Here is a 14,915-nt window from a genome sequence, read left to right on the forward strand (position 1 = left end):
TGTGTGTGTGTGTATATGTATACACACGCACACACATATATCCAGCAGTGAATCAGTATAGGCAGATTATGATGATGATATATATATATATATATATTTAAAAATCTGTCAAAAATGGGACACTCACGCCCTCTTGTGGCAATATCTTGAATGTGAACAATAGAACATCGTCTTTTTCTAGCTAGTCACTGGGGTTTTTAAAATGAGCTCAATGAAAGACAATAGGCCACAGTTCACCCCGAAATGCATGCTTTGTAAGATATAAACTCAACCTTTGATTTATAATCTCTCTCCGTCTGTCTCCAAACTGCCACAGATTAAAACCCAAGGCACCTTCACTGTACACTGCACAATGGATGCTTCACTGGGAATACTCACTGACCACTCACAGCTTGTGTCAGGGACACTTGGGAATGTATGGAAATCAATACCCATTTCTGACACTAGAGGTCATTCTAGGGAAAATATATAGTTTGTGAGGAAAAAAAATGAAATAACTTGGTTGGATGCATTGTATATAAGTACATACGTTTTAAAAAGCCTGATATAAAAGCCATCCCATCCACATCAACGCACACAAACAACAACCTACATGTGCACTGTTTAAGTATTACAAGCTAGAGCTGCTGTATTAATAAGCATCTACTTTAATCCACTAAAGCAGTCGCACTTCTGCCCAACGCTACCAAGTGTCTTCATTCCTCCCAGCGCCAGGCGGCCAAGTAGTCTGCTTCATTAAACCACTATTGATTAATAATATCTCGACTCCATATTAATCTCAAATAGTCGGCATTCAAAATATCAGCAACCTGGAAATATCATAATATCGTACCAAGAGCTCAAAATGATCGTTGTATACAGAAAATCAATTGTACATAGTCAAACAGACGTTTCCTACAATCTGTGCGATTAAAGAGGTAAACAGACGTTAATATTATTTGTTATATAAATACTTACTAAGTTTCGTGATGAAGTGTTTGGAAAGTAGTTATTTCAAAACAGGACGTCGAAACATCTGTGAAAATGGCCATCAATGGTTGAACTGTCCCACTACACTGAAGTTCAATTCTTTCACCTCAGATAATTGAGAAATGTTTATAGACATTGCATTTTCATTGCAGTTTTTAAATTTTATGTAATAGTAATTGTCAGTTATTATATTATTATTATTATTATTAATACTACTACTAATAATAATAATAATAATAATAATAATAATAATAATAATAATAATAAATATTTTACTAAAGTTTTGCCTTGTCAATAAATGGCACGATCTGATTGACTAAAGTTGTGTTTGTAAAATAAATGTCTTGTGCTCACTGTTGCTGGAAGTCAAATGCAATTCTTACTCTTCTCTGGCATTTATGGCTTGGGTTTATTAGTGTTTTTATTCCATATAATGCCTCATTAATATACTTAACTCTAATTAACCTTACAGAAGTCTATTACTTTATTAAGAACGATATATTAGTAATATCATCCATTTGTCATTTCTAAGACATATCCTTCATTATTATTGAATTTAGAGCATTTGTAATTAGTCAATTAATCAATTAAACTCCACTGTCTACCAAAAGGTTTAGTCGCTCATTCTTTTTAAGATGCTTTAGTCTGGTTTTGCTGAAAGTTTCATTCAATTATCTTTAATTGTAATGGAAATTTGAGCTTTTTTAATGTTTTCGAGCACAGTTTCTTTCTTTTTTTTTCCAATGGTAAGTCAATCGAAGAAAATATAATTATCCGAGTGTTAATTGGCGTTAGCTTCCTTAGTAATGAAGGTACAGCCATGGTTATGGTATCACACTTTTAAAAATGTCACATACCAATTCCTTATACCGATACAGCTTGGGGTCATGGAGCGCAGCATGGTAAAGAGCAAGAAGAGTCGAAATGGCGAAATTACATGTGGGCGTTTTTAAAAGTTTTAAGTTTACCTAGACTTTCCATCAGTTCATGTGATGGTTTTACATTTTAAATAATGCAATTTGAAGAAAACAACAGTCAGAGCTATGAAAAGGCATATACAGAATATTTCGATATCGGCCCTGAGGTAAAGATTCTTGAGTCCGACTATTTCGGGCTCGGCCTTCAAAGGGTTAATCATCTCAATTAGTCATTGTATTAACGCACATTGGCGTATTGATTAGGCGGCATAGGCTATTTAGTCATGCATTGCTTTATTCCTAATGCCGCTTCAATATTTATTTGCTGGAACAAATACATGTAAATGTTTTAGTTTACTAGTAAGAACACATAATTTGTCAACAAAGCAATAATGGAATAATTGATATAAAATACTGAAATCTTAACATCAATGCTGTAACATATATTACAAACATAATAATAACAATAATAATAATAATAATAATGAAAGGTTGTTCACAAGCAGCACATTGTCACTTGCAGTTTCATGAAAGAAATATCCTGTGCATTACATTTTGCTATTAAATTGAAGTGTTTTCAGTTGGTTCATCCTGCCTTACATGGTGTCACACATCCCGTAATTCCCAAGTTCACCACCAGAGGTCGTCACCTGAATTCTAACCCTGGCTCACTCAATCACTGCAATTACCCAATCAACAATCCTCAACACCTTGTGCACTTGTTCAGTCATCCTCAGCTCCCATTGGAGCAGCACTCTTCATCATGCCTCGCTGCTCTCTTCTGCTCCACATATAAACCCCTCTGTGACTCCCTATCTTTGATAAGTCTTGTCAACTTCACCATTACATGTCTAAGCAGTTGCCTGTGTGGTTGTGGTTCCCTGCCTTCAGCCTCCCCTGTACTTTTGACCAGTGATTCCTGGATTGTCCTTACTAGTCTGTTTGCCTTAATGACAACACCTTCTGGATTCTACTGGACGTCACCATTTGTTGGGATTGACCCCAGCCTCTCCTGGACTACCTCTCTCTCCGCACCTGGGTTCCCCTCCTTGGCAGTGCTTCATTACACATGGGTTGATGCTGTTCTTGTAAGAAGCTGACCATGAAGAAACCCTTTTCCGCATCTACAGAAATGGTAACGGCCAACAAATATATCTTTTAGCCTTTTGTGTAAAATTGGGGAATAAAACTATATACTAGGAGGGTTTCCACACCCAAACTATACACTTGCTGTATAATATATATTGTGTACCTCTTGTGCCATTGCTAGGTATGTTAATGCTTCAACTCTAGTATGTTTGATGGACTCTCACTTCATGGCTTTCAAACTACTGAATCGGATCCACCAGTCCCTTGCCCTCCATCACAATCGGGGTGAGTTAAGATTTTAAACTTTGCACATCTGCATGCAATCTCTGAAGGTCGTTAAACACTACAGTGTTTGGTGAAACTAAGCCTGTGTAAAAAGGGTGTATGAGGAATTGTATTAATCAGAATACCAAGTGTATTGTGCTTTTTTTTCTCTACTATTTGAGATAATTAAAGGAATTGGTAGATTCAATCAATAAGTGGTTCAATTATTAAGCAAAACTACATTGTGCTGGGAGGAATGAAGTTCAGCCTTAGAAAGTTGGTCACATAAAATGCAGGACCCTATTCATGGCCACTGGCTCTGCAAAGCTTTTATGGTTGAATTAGACGTCAAATAATTACTGGCAAAGATTCAGGAGTTTTATGAACATTCGCTAATACACACAGAAATAGCAATTCGCACAAGGCCAGTCTCTGGTGTACAAAGGCTAGTTTTAATGCAGATGAAATAAAATAAAACCTAATGGGTTTACTCTCTTTTTCTACATATGGATGGTTAAACTGACTCATTCTGCCTCATTAAGGAGAGTGGAGTGTTTCCTTTTTTGCAATGAAAGTGAGCCACTGAAATAACACTTACAATGATGTTTAAATTACAGACTCGCAGGCCTTTTTCAAAAGGCACAGGCACACAGTGCTAATATTATTTGTAAGTACAGGGGCAGCAGCAAAAGCTCAGAGCGTTTGCAGGAATAGGGAGATTTTTAGTCAAAGGATTATAGACCATAATCTTATAAGGTGCTGTGTTAAGGATATAGCTTATACAGTACGTACATTAGTACTCACTGCATATATGCTACAAACTATTTTATTTAGGTGCAAACGGATCAAAGTTTCAACATCGTCAGGCCAAACCTGATGAAGATCTTGAATAGATTAAAATGTTTGCCTAAATACTAGTTTTTTGGAGAATATACTGTATGCAAGTGCATGGGTACAAATGTATATCAATGATGAGATGTTTAGTTTATCATGGAAAAACTGAGCAATAGAAATACACAGCAGCCACACACACAGTATACTTGTCGAAGATTCGCACAGAAAATGTGGGTATCTGCACTCATGCAGTTGAAAGACGCATTTAAGCAACTAATATGTGAACCACCACAATCACTGTGTATAACCCAGGAGAACTGGATTGGTTCAATGACAGGATATGTTAATGTCATTGGATTTGCATGGCTTTTCACAACGATGGATGGGCACTTCTTATTAATGCTTCAAAACATGTCACTTTTCTTGATCGGGTTTATCTGTTGTGCACAGCACCCGCTGTGTTAGAGAGTTTGCACAGGTAACAGAAAAGGTTTTCATGGGAATATTGCTGGAAAAAGTGGTGCTCATAAAAAGCACAGCTATTTTTAGAAAAATGAACCCGAACATTTAAACTTGAGAGGGAAAATGTTACTCATGTGGCTGCTCGCACACTGTACATTCTGCAAGGTGGGGGGGAACAACTCCTAGACCTAGAGGAACATTAAATCCTTCTGGAGGCACTGAATTGAAATGTTTACCTGGACTGAGCAGGCCACGTTTCCTTATTGGTCCCGAGAGGCACATTATGCCCTGAACAATATGCACCACGGTTTTTTGGGAGGGGGGTGTGTGTCAGGGAATCTTAAGAGGCCAGATTTAATCACTGAGCTGGAACTGCAACCTTTATAAACATTTACCTTAATTTCTTATTGTCACTACACTGTATTATTACTGATATTATTACTATTACTTTACTTTAACTATCTTTGACAGAAACATCAATAGATTAGATTTAAACACCCTGGTCCTATAGGATATATATGGGTCATTGAAATGGTCAAGGAGTCCCAGAGAGGCGAAAAACAAGTTACATCATCCTAATCCTAATTAAGCAAATAGTGACGCAAAGCACAAGATGCCATCACTGTCCAGGAACAGGGCTATGCACCCCTCGGTAAGGCAACTAGAGCTCCCAGATATACTAAATGCTGAACCTTCCCAGGCAGGGAGCAGTCTTGCAGTCAAGGTACCCTCAGGACTAAACCAACAATCTGTATCAGATGATACTAAAATAGGTGGCTCAGCAGATACAATCTCGGCAGCACAGGTTATTTAAAGGGACTTGGATAATATTCGGTTGTGGGCCAACACCTAGCAGATGAATTTCAATGTGGATAAGTGCAAGGTAATACATGCTGGTAACAAAAATGTCCACTATAATTACACTATGGGAGGAATAGATCTATTTTTATTTCTTGGCAAACGCCCTTAGCCAGGGTGACATGCCCTTAGCCAGGGCGACTGCACAACTAGATGAAGTAACGCATGAGAACGATCGAGGAGTCTACGTGGACTCCTCGCTTTCTCCATCCAAACAATATGGGGAAGCAATAAAAAAGGCAAACAGAATGCTAGGGTATATTGTCAAAAGTGTAGAATTGAGAACAAGGGCAGTGATGTTCAGACTGTACAATGCACTAGTTAGAGCTCATCTGGATACTGTGTACAGTTCTAGGCTCCACACTTCAAGAAAGATATCGCTGCTCTAGAGGCAGTTCAGAGGAGAGCAACCAGACTTATTCCAGGTCTGAAGGGAATGTCCTACTGAGAACTGAACCTTTTCACCCTGGAACAGAGGACACTGTGGGTATTTGAATAAAGTCTTCAAAATCATGCAAGGTATCGACCACATCAAACCAGAGGAGCTTTTCCAGATCAGCAGGGACACGCATGGAAATTGGGCTTCAAGGCATTCAAGATGGAAAACGGGAGACACTTCTTCACACAGAGAGTAGTCGCAATCTGGAACAAACTCTCCAGCAATGTGGTTGAAGCTGAAAATTCGGGAACATTTAAAAATAGACTGGATAGGATCCTTTGGTCACTTATTAATGGACACCAAATGAGCATGATGGGTCGAATGGCCTCCTAAAGGTGGTCTAAGGGGGAACTGGCTTTAAATTTATCTCTTTCAATAAGCCTTCTGTGCAGCTTCTTCCTCAAGGTGTCATTCTCTACATATATTCCAGGTTGGTCACCACTGTGAGTAACAAAAGTGAGCACCTTACTTCCTTAGTTAACAAATCAGACCATCAGGAGGATTTAATTTGTTTTGATTACATCCCTATGAGTACCAATTGCAACCACATGCAGATGACAGATTGTTGTGCAGTATGCTGAGGATAGGGTGGTGGGGATTCTCCATTCCTGAGCAGTACTGAACACCAGGGCTGGTGTTAAATGGCCCTTCCAAATCCTCTCTAGTGAGGGGGAAAGTATATGGCCATTATACTACTTGAGCACAAGAGGGCTCCCTCATGCAGGAAAAATGCAAGCGTTCAAATTACTGAGGCTATTTGGTAGTACAGAACTCATTTTAAAAGCACCAACATGAAGTGTACTGTACATACAACAAATCAGTACATTGCCACAGTCTCAGGGCATTATTACATTTCTTAACAGACGCCTTTATCTAGGACAACTTACAATTGTTAAAATGTATTGCATTACTTTTACATACCCATTTATACAGCTGGGATTTACTGGAGTACCTTGCACACTGTTGCCCAGTGCGTGCCTTCTTTGACAGGGAAACACTCCCTCTCCAACAGTGATGATGTCAGAAGAGAAACTCATTCTTCCAAATGGATGACAACAGCCAGGTCTTCTCTGGGTTGCTGACCCAGTGATACTGTCAATATAATTACTGGATTCACCTGACAGTGCAGTTTGAGATTCTCAGATACTGAGATACTGTACCTTTAGCAATGCAGTTTCATCGAAATATTGGCATTCCAACCAATTTGGTTAATCCCCACCTCTGTCCTCCTCTCCCCTCACCACATCCTACCATCAGTCTCTGAAGAATCTAAACACTGTTGTGGGTGGAAGGAGTTCCCCACAGGCACCGCAAGGTAAATAACTCAGTGGATACTAGGAAGGGTAAATCTCAGTGTTTCGAGGCAGATGGTGTAAACTGTCATCTTTACAATTTTATTTTAGACATGCATAAACTTAAGAGATTCATAAGCCCTTAGGCAGCATGCTGACAAATTAGAGGTCAGTGTTAGATTTTTCCTGATTTCCCTCAGGGCACCTCTTCCACCCGCGTGAGCAGGTTTGGTCACACAAGAGAAATCTCCCGCCACACTGATTCAGTGCTGGTGGCTAATACTGTGGCTCCAATCCCATTCCTCTTTCACGCTCTCTTTCTTTCTTTTTCCTTTTCTCTCTCCAGGAAGCCAGTCTATGTTGCAGCATACAGAGACAATAATGCAGTTCTAGTACAATAGAATGTGACCAAAAATATCAGTCTGTTCAAGTGAATGCGTCCGTCAACCTTTGTGTGAGAATCAGTGGGGTTGGTACTGTATTTTATTATTATGTATCTGACATTTTTCCAGGCAGACTCACACTGGACAGTAATACATTATGCAGTTTGATGATTAGGCCTATATCTACAAATCGAGCTTGACTTGCTGTGATGCCCTTCGTCCTCAGCAACTCCTTCTGTATTTATATTTCTCCATTCCAGCTAATATCACCAGTGCAGAATTTTTCATTAGAGGAACATCAGCTCTGGAGTTTGCTGAGAAAAGAAAATGTACAACGATCAGCCATAACATTAGGCGTGCTGTGGTATCTGGCACCAAGACGTTAGCAGCAGATACTTAAAGTCCTGTAAGTTGCGAGGTGGGGCCTCCATGGATCGGACTTGTTTGTCCAGCACATCCCACAGATGCTCAATTGGATTGAGATCTGGGGAATTTGTAGGCCAAGTCAACACCCTGAACTCATGATTCATCAGACCAGGCCACCTTCTTCCATTGCTCCATGGTCCAGTTCTGATGCTCACGTGCCCATTGTAGGTGCTTTCGGCAGTGGACAGGGGTCAGCATGGGCACCCTGACTGGTCTGCGGCTACGCAGCCCCATGCGCAACAAACTGCGATGCACTGTGTGTTCTGACACCTTTCTATCAGAACCAGCATTCACTTTTTCAGCAATTTGAGCTACAGTAGCTCGTCTGTTGGATCGGACCACACGGGCCAGCCTTCGCTCCCCACGTGCGTCAATGAGCCTTGGCTGCCCATGACCCTGTCGCCGGTTCACCGCTTTTCCTTCCTTGGACCACTTTTGATAGGTACTGACCACTGCAGACCGGGAACACCCCACAAGAGCGGCAGTTTTGGAGATGCTCTGACCCAGTCGTCTAGCCATCACAATGTGGCCCTTGTCAAAGTCGCTCAGATCCTTACGCTTGCCCATTTTTCCTGCTTCTTACACATCGGCTTTGAGGACAAAATGTTCACTTGCTGCCTAATATATCCCACCCACTGACAGGTGCCATGATAATGACATTATCAGTGTTATTCACTTCACCTGTCAGTGCTCATAATGTTATGGCTGATCAGTGTATAATTTGACCCAATAGCATGTGGGAGAAAGAAAACGTGACCCAAGAATATAAAATAGTTTTGAATGTTATGAAGCAGACGGCAACATGGAAAAATTATAAAAACGGGGGGAAAAAATCTCACACCCACACCCACCCCCCACTACAGTCTGCCTGGCTCTAGCCTAATTAATCTACAGCCCAGACTCCATGGCCACTTTAAACAGGTCTTTGAAGGTCTTGGATGTTGAACAATAGGTGACGGCTTTCCCTAATCTGCCCCTTCCACCCCTCTCCACCTTGCATCTGACACAGACAGTAAGGCCACACTGACATTGTGGTAAAGGTCATCTTCAAAGGTTCCCAAAAGGTCATTGTAGAGGCCCAATATCACACACCACGCGCACACACACACACACACTCCCCCAAGGGCAGGAGTGTGTCACCCATCAGCCTGTATTCCTCCCCCAGAGCTGTCACACAGTGCAGGGCAAGCCAGAGCACACTCACTGCCACTACACTCAGCGGGGAGCCAAGAGAGAGAGATGGACAAGGAAGGGGACAGACAAAGGGGAAAAGAGGGGGAGGGACTGAGGGGGATAAATAGGGTGGGAGGTAGAGAGAGAGAGCCTGACCCTGGAAAGCAGAAACACGAGTCACTGGTTCAGACCACAAGACACTCCAGGACAGCCTGCATTTCTGATTTTCTATGTAGAGGGCCATGAGGTAACACTATACTCGTCTTATACCACCGGCAGTTGACCCCTTTATTTCTTTCCCCCAGGAGGAACGTGAGAGGAGGTTAACCCACTAGTGTGAAAACCATGACCCACACTTTCCCCAGCTCTTTATTGTCAATGGAGGAAAACAGCCGGGGCAGCAACTCTGCAGGCAGCAGTGGTCCAATTATGTAATGTCTGGCGACATCTGGCCGAGACACTGTTAAGAGCGGAAGGTAAACGTGCTCCCCCTTCACCGTGATCGCCTGGTGAATATTGCCATTGTGTCTAACCTAGGCGGCAAATTTGATTACTTACAGGCTTCAAATATCAGTCTCACCAGCAAAACATTGCGGCATTGTGGGGACATCATACACAGACACGCATGCAAAGAACCCCCCCTACTCTCACAGAGTGCGAGTGTGCAAACTTTGGATCTGAAAGGAATCCGTGAACCAGCAGTCAAAGGTTTGCTCACCCCCCGTCTCAACTCAAGTTCAGTCAGCTAGAATCTTTGAAATGTATTTCATCTTCCTCCTGGCTTCAGAACCTCTGAAAACATAACATTCAGAAGCGATCTTAATGATTAATCTTTAATAATGAGAGGGCAATGACCAGATAGCATTGTTTTGAATGGAGAGCATGAATGGACACATGCACACACACACACACACAAATGCATACACATGATTATTTAATAGTTATCCTCAGCATTCACAGCTAACAGAGAAACTTAATGATAGGAGACATCACTTTTAAGCGATATGAAAATAAATATGTACATCAATAAACAGAACCGCCTCTCCACTCTTCACATCCCGTTGAGACTCCACAGACTCCATTGCAACTTCCTGCCCTGCAAACTCTGACCCCACTGTGCCAAGTCCCATAAACACTGCAACACGTCCGCAACCCCCCCTGGGATGCTGCCTCCACAGCTCCTCTCACTCCTCCATCTACAGGGCCCCTTTCTCAATACATACAGGTGCTCCCAATGTTTTTCACTCACGATGCATGCAAACTAGCAAAACGGTAACGGACACGGTAACATTAAAACGCAAGCCATCTTTTGAGAATGAGACATTTTATTTTTTTGCATGTCTGGGGATATCCTAGTCCCCCCCCCTCCACATCTTTCTCTCTTCCCCTTTTTTTAGATTCAGATGCCCCCTTCCCCTACCAGATGACCAAGCTGCAAGTGTGAAATCCATCACACAGGAACAGTTCACTGAAGACCTAAACATGACTCCAGCACTGCTCTGGCTTCTCCACGAGGTGGCAGAAGAGGCCTAGAAAACAGCATGAGCCAGGGTGTCCAATCCTGGGAAGTCTGCCCGTCTGGCAACTCACAAAACCTCGACTGTGAGGGTAGCAGTTTCACATTCTGCTGCTCAGAGCTCAACGACATCAGCCCACAGCTGAAGGAAGGGAAGAATCTTTTTGCATATCTATTTCTACTGGAATCTAAAAGGAAAATGGTATAACATTACTTATATTTTTTTCTCTCTCATATATATACACATACATATATATATACACATACATACAGATATAGAGATAGATACACACACACACACACACACACACACACACATCAGCACAGTATTGTCTTTTGTTGTTTAAAGGAGTTCAGTAAGAGGAAGAGGATTGTTTTTGGTTGGTTAGGTTTAAATGACTTCCTTGTTTGAGTGTGTGTGTGTGTGTATGCATGTTTATGGTTTGTAGGATTATAGTGGTGTTCAGAAACGAAACTAACCTGAATGGATTCTCTGCTGGTCAGCCTGTCAGGTTCAGAAATGTAAAACACCTTTTCTGGGATACAGAATCTGGGCTTGAACAGAAGGACTTTGTTACCAACAAAGGGAAGAATAGGATTCACACAGGGGAAAAGATCGGGGGGTGGGGGTGGGTAATCTAGGATTAGATTAAATCATTAGATACTTAAACTTATTTAAATGATTTGTATTTTATGAAAAACAGCAGGATCTGCTTTACTGAAATCGAGACAAGGGAAGAAAAAAAAACAGAAGAAAAATGGGAGAATGTTTGTGGTTCTGGCAAGACTGAAGAAATGCCTCTGTCTGCACTCAGACTGTCTTTATCAGGATCGACTCTGCAGAAAATCTACCGATCGGTGACTCACACCACCTCTGTGGGCAAATATGCCTTCGCTGGTGTGGTCAGAAGAGAACCCTTGTCGGGCGTGGGTTTTCATTCAGTTTGTTTTCGTTTTCAGGCTTTAAAAGTTATTGAATTGCAGACACTGTTTGGGAGGAATCGCGGAGAGAGAGCCATGTCATAGCTGTGTGTTTTTGCTCAGGCAGTGCGTTATCAGCCGGCTCACAATGTGCCGGTCCCCACTCCGGCATGACAGCTGCCAGGAATGCTGTGTAGGTGCCATTGTGAGAATGTGCCATAAGCAACATAACTCAACGCAATGGGATACAATATGCAACACCACTGAGCGTCATTGTCCTATTACAGTCTTTCAGGATGGAAACTTTCCTTTTCCCCCTGTGTCCATGACTGATTAAGGGATGCTGAACTCTACCAGTGGAGATACTGCTTGCCTACCACAAATCGCATGCACACTGTGCCAGTTCCTCGTGCGGAGGGAGCTGCTCTCCCTCTCTGCGTGGACCTGGACCCTGTGGAGCACACTGCTCAGTGCAGCGCAGACAGAAGGCACAGGGAGTCTGGACTGTGGTATTCAGGATAAAAAATAAAAAACTTGATGGACAATAGGGAAGACAGAAAGACTGAATGAAAGAAAGAGACCAAGCATACAGTCTGTTTCAATACCATGTCTTCATCAGCATCATTGAAATTGTGTTGTTGGTTGTCTTGCTTTTCTCATGCATGTGTGGGCGTATGTGTATGTATAACATGTGTAAATCTTACTTTAATCTGATTTCTGAAAGTCTGTTCTCTGGGGATTCTAACTAAAGGGGTGTGGTCAATAACTACAGCCGCTGTCCTTACAGTCTCTATGACCCACCAAGGTGTCTAAAGCTGACCCTAATTCATACATTACGTTCACAGAGCTGAAGTTACTAGACCTATATTTATCATAGGGTCTACATAGGCTTTCTCCATTCAGTTTATTGTCACAAGGAAAGATGAGACAGAGTCCATCTTCAAAGCCCTTTTTGTGATCGATCTTCAAGGTGCATCTATGGCAGTATCTCAAAGCCGGTGAAAAGAAAAGAAACTCTTGTGACAAAAGTTAGCTATATAATAGGATCAAAGCCAATCCCATTGGAGGGAAGTTCTAATGTTAAGTAGGATTTCAGCCTTGCCTGAAGAGACACAGACTATAATACCCAAAGCAGCAGGACAGGTATTTTCAATGCAGAGTGACTTAAAGGGACAGCTTTTTCAGCTTCTTCACAAAAGACACGATGGGGGGGGGGGGGGTGGGTCAGATTGGTGTCAGCAGAGTTATTTATCAATGAAAGGCTACAACACAGAAATAAGGCAAAGTGCATCTATTGGCTCACAACTGCTACAAACTCAGCAATACCCTGATCACCAACTGAGGCTCTCTCATGTAAGCTGTCGAACCCATTCCCTGCAGCTTTAAAGCTTCATCTTCCCTCATGTTTCAGCACACCTGTGTTCAGGTGTCCCGATGGGTGCCCAGTAATCCTCTGTCTTCCTCTAGGACATAACAGTGCATCACACTGCCATAGCATGGTAACCCTCACTACAGTATCCAAGCAAAACAATGCGCTTTATTTAACATAGAAGCAGTGCTGATCACTGGGCAAGTTGGTTTGTTTTACCACAAATTAGTGCTGAAAATAAACCAGGTTAATTATTTGATCTACTGCTGAAACAAACAAATACCTGTTTTTTCAAGTCATTTATTTTGCAAAATCCTATTATAGTAATCCTGGAAGAGGCATTTAGCGTCAGGTAGTAGTAAGGTACTCTGGGACAGTCTGCCCCTGGGCCCAGTCAAGTCCCATTCTCTGCAAACCAGCACCCTGAGAGCTTGGACAGAAATATCCTACAACCATGCAGTTTTCCCTATACATTTCTTCACTGGATTCCTCTCTCCATTGGGAAGTTTGGGGGGGGGGGGAGGTATTGCAAGAGTATTGCACTCAGGGGGGACGGTAATAAGCAATACAGCTAGATGACAAGTCATTTACAGCTTTGTCGTCCACTTTTAATCAGCCCCCAAAACAAAACCCCACTCCTCCTAGGCCAGCATGCATGCTTTGTCAACGCCCTGATTATACAGAGTAAATCTCGTTTTAGCTAATGAAAATCCAATTTGTTCCACAGTTACCAGGGCTTGCCGGGTACTAACCTGATTAAAACAATGTGGAGTTTCACTGCTCACTCAGTCTGCATCACTAGTTCTGGATATGAAAGCAGTTTGGCTTATGTAAGCCCAGCGATTGACTACTTCCTCGCACTGGAGGAGGAGGCAAAATAAAAAATGCCATCTGCACCATTGTAGAAGGGCAGTGAGCAAAATACCATCTGTTTTCTGGTGGAGAAAATCAGAGGTTGTGTGAATGCAAGGGGAAAAAAGGCCATTTTACTTTTTCCATTGTGGCCACTTTTACCCCTGGGGCAGCAGGTCAGTGCTCCCCTGAATAGGGCCTGTGTTTTAAACTGCTGGCCTGATAACCAGCCAAGCCATCACCAATGCTTCACATAGATGGGTAGGTAACTTCCACCCCGAGTTTCAACAGTAGATTTGTGAACTTCCCTCTGTCTCTCTGTGAGCGTTGCTGTGGGCAGAACAAACTGTCAAGAGCATTGAAAGTTCCCTTTTTGGTCCATTTAGCCTGTCCTCCATCCCCTCCCTCTCAATCCCTTCTGAGCTCTCACCTCATCTCCCACAACATCGGCACAGACACCTCTTCGAGCTACACACCGATAATGAAAACAAAATATATACCAACAGCACATTTCACACAGTCTGTCAAGGAAAGTAAAGAACAAATAGAGGAGATTGTTTTTACAGAGTGTGTAACAGCACTCATTGTTCACATTTGCAACCTTGCTTTACAATATATATGAAGACCAATGCAGTCACTTTGAATTTGTCAGCCTGCTGTTGTGTAGAGAGTGTGGCGTTACATCTGCCTGTCTCTCTGACTGTGACCACTCAGTGCTGCCGATGCCTGATGGGTCTACTGTCTGCGGTCTCTCACAGCAGAGAACAGGGGCTGTAGTCCCAATCCAGTTAGAAGATGAGCAAGGCGCCTGGACTGAGACTACAGCCCCTGTTCTCGGCTATGAGAGACATCAGACAAGACAGGCCCCTCACAACAATATAGGCTGACATCTTTAAAGGAGACTGCGTAGGACTTCTAAATTCGTCTTATAATATCCATAAGGATGTGAAGAATGAAAACAGATTACAAGCACATCAGGTGATGTGGGTTACAGTACTGAGGCACAGCGTAGGCCGCACACAGATGTACACTGCTTTATGTCCCGTAATCTTGCTACTAGCTCTTTACAGCACATGAGTGACATATTTGCTCTAATTGAATTTAAACAGGAAGAGGCAAGAGACAGGAAGTACTGAGCACTTTGCAGTCAG

At 42.3% G+C, this 14,915-nt stretch overlaps 1 long non-coding RNA gene across 1 annotated transcript; it reads left to right on the forward strand.

Annotated features, from left to right (window-relative positions):
• Positions 1–2,733: 2,733 nt before the first annotated feature.
• Positions 2,734–12,257, forward strand: LOC136753467 (uncharacterized). Its single transcript, XR_010817434.1, has 6 exons — positions 2,734–3,021; positions 3,157–3,260; positions 9,412–9,582; positions 9,667–9,814; positions 10,504–10,824; positions 11,327–12,257. It is a non-coding gene; the product is annotated as an uncharacterized LOC136753467 (long non-coding RNA).
• Positions 12,258–14,915: the final 2,658 nt, after the last annotated feature.

This window comes from Amia ocellicauda, chromosome 7, assembly GCF_036373705.1.
Source record: "Amia ocellicauda isolate fAmiCal2 chromosome 7, fAmiCal2.hap1, whole genome shotgun sequence".
In the NCBI taxonomy this organism is placed as follows: Eukaryota; Metazoa; Chordata; class Actinopteri; order Amiiformes; family Amiidae; genus Amia; species Amia ocellicauda.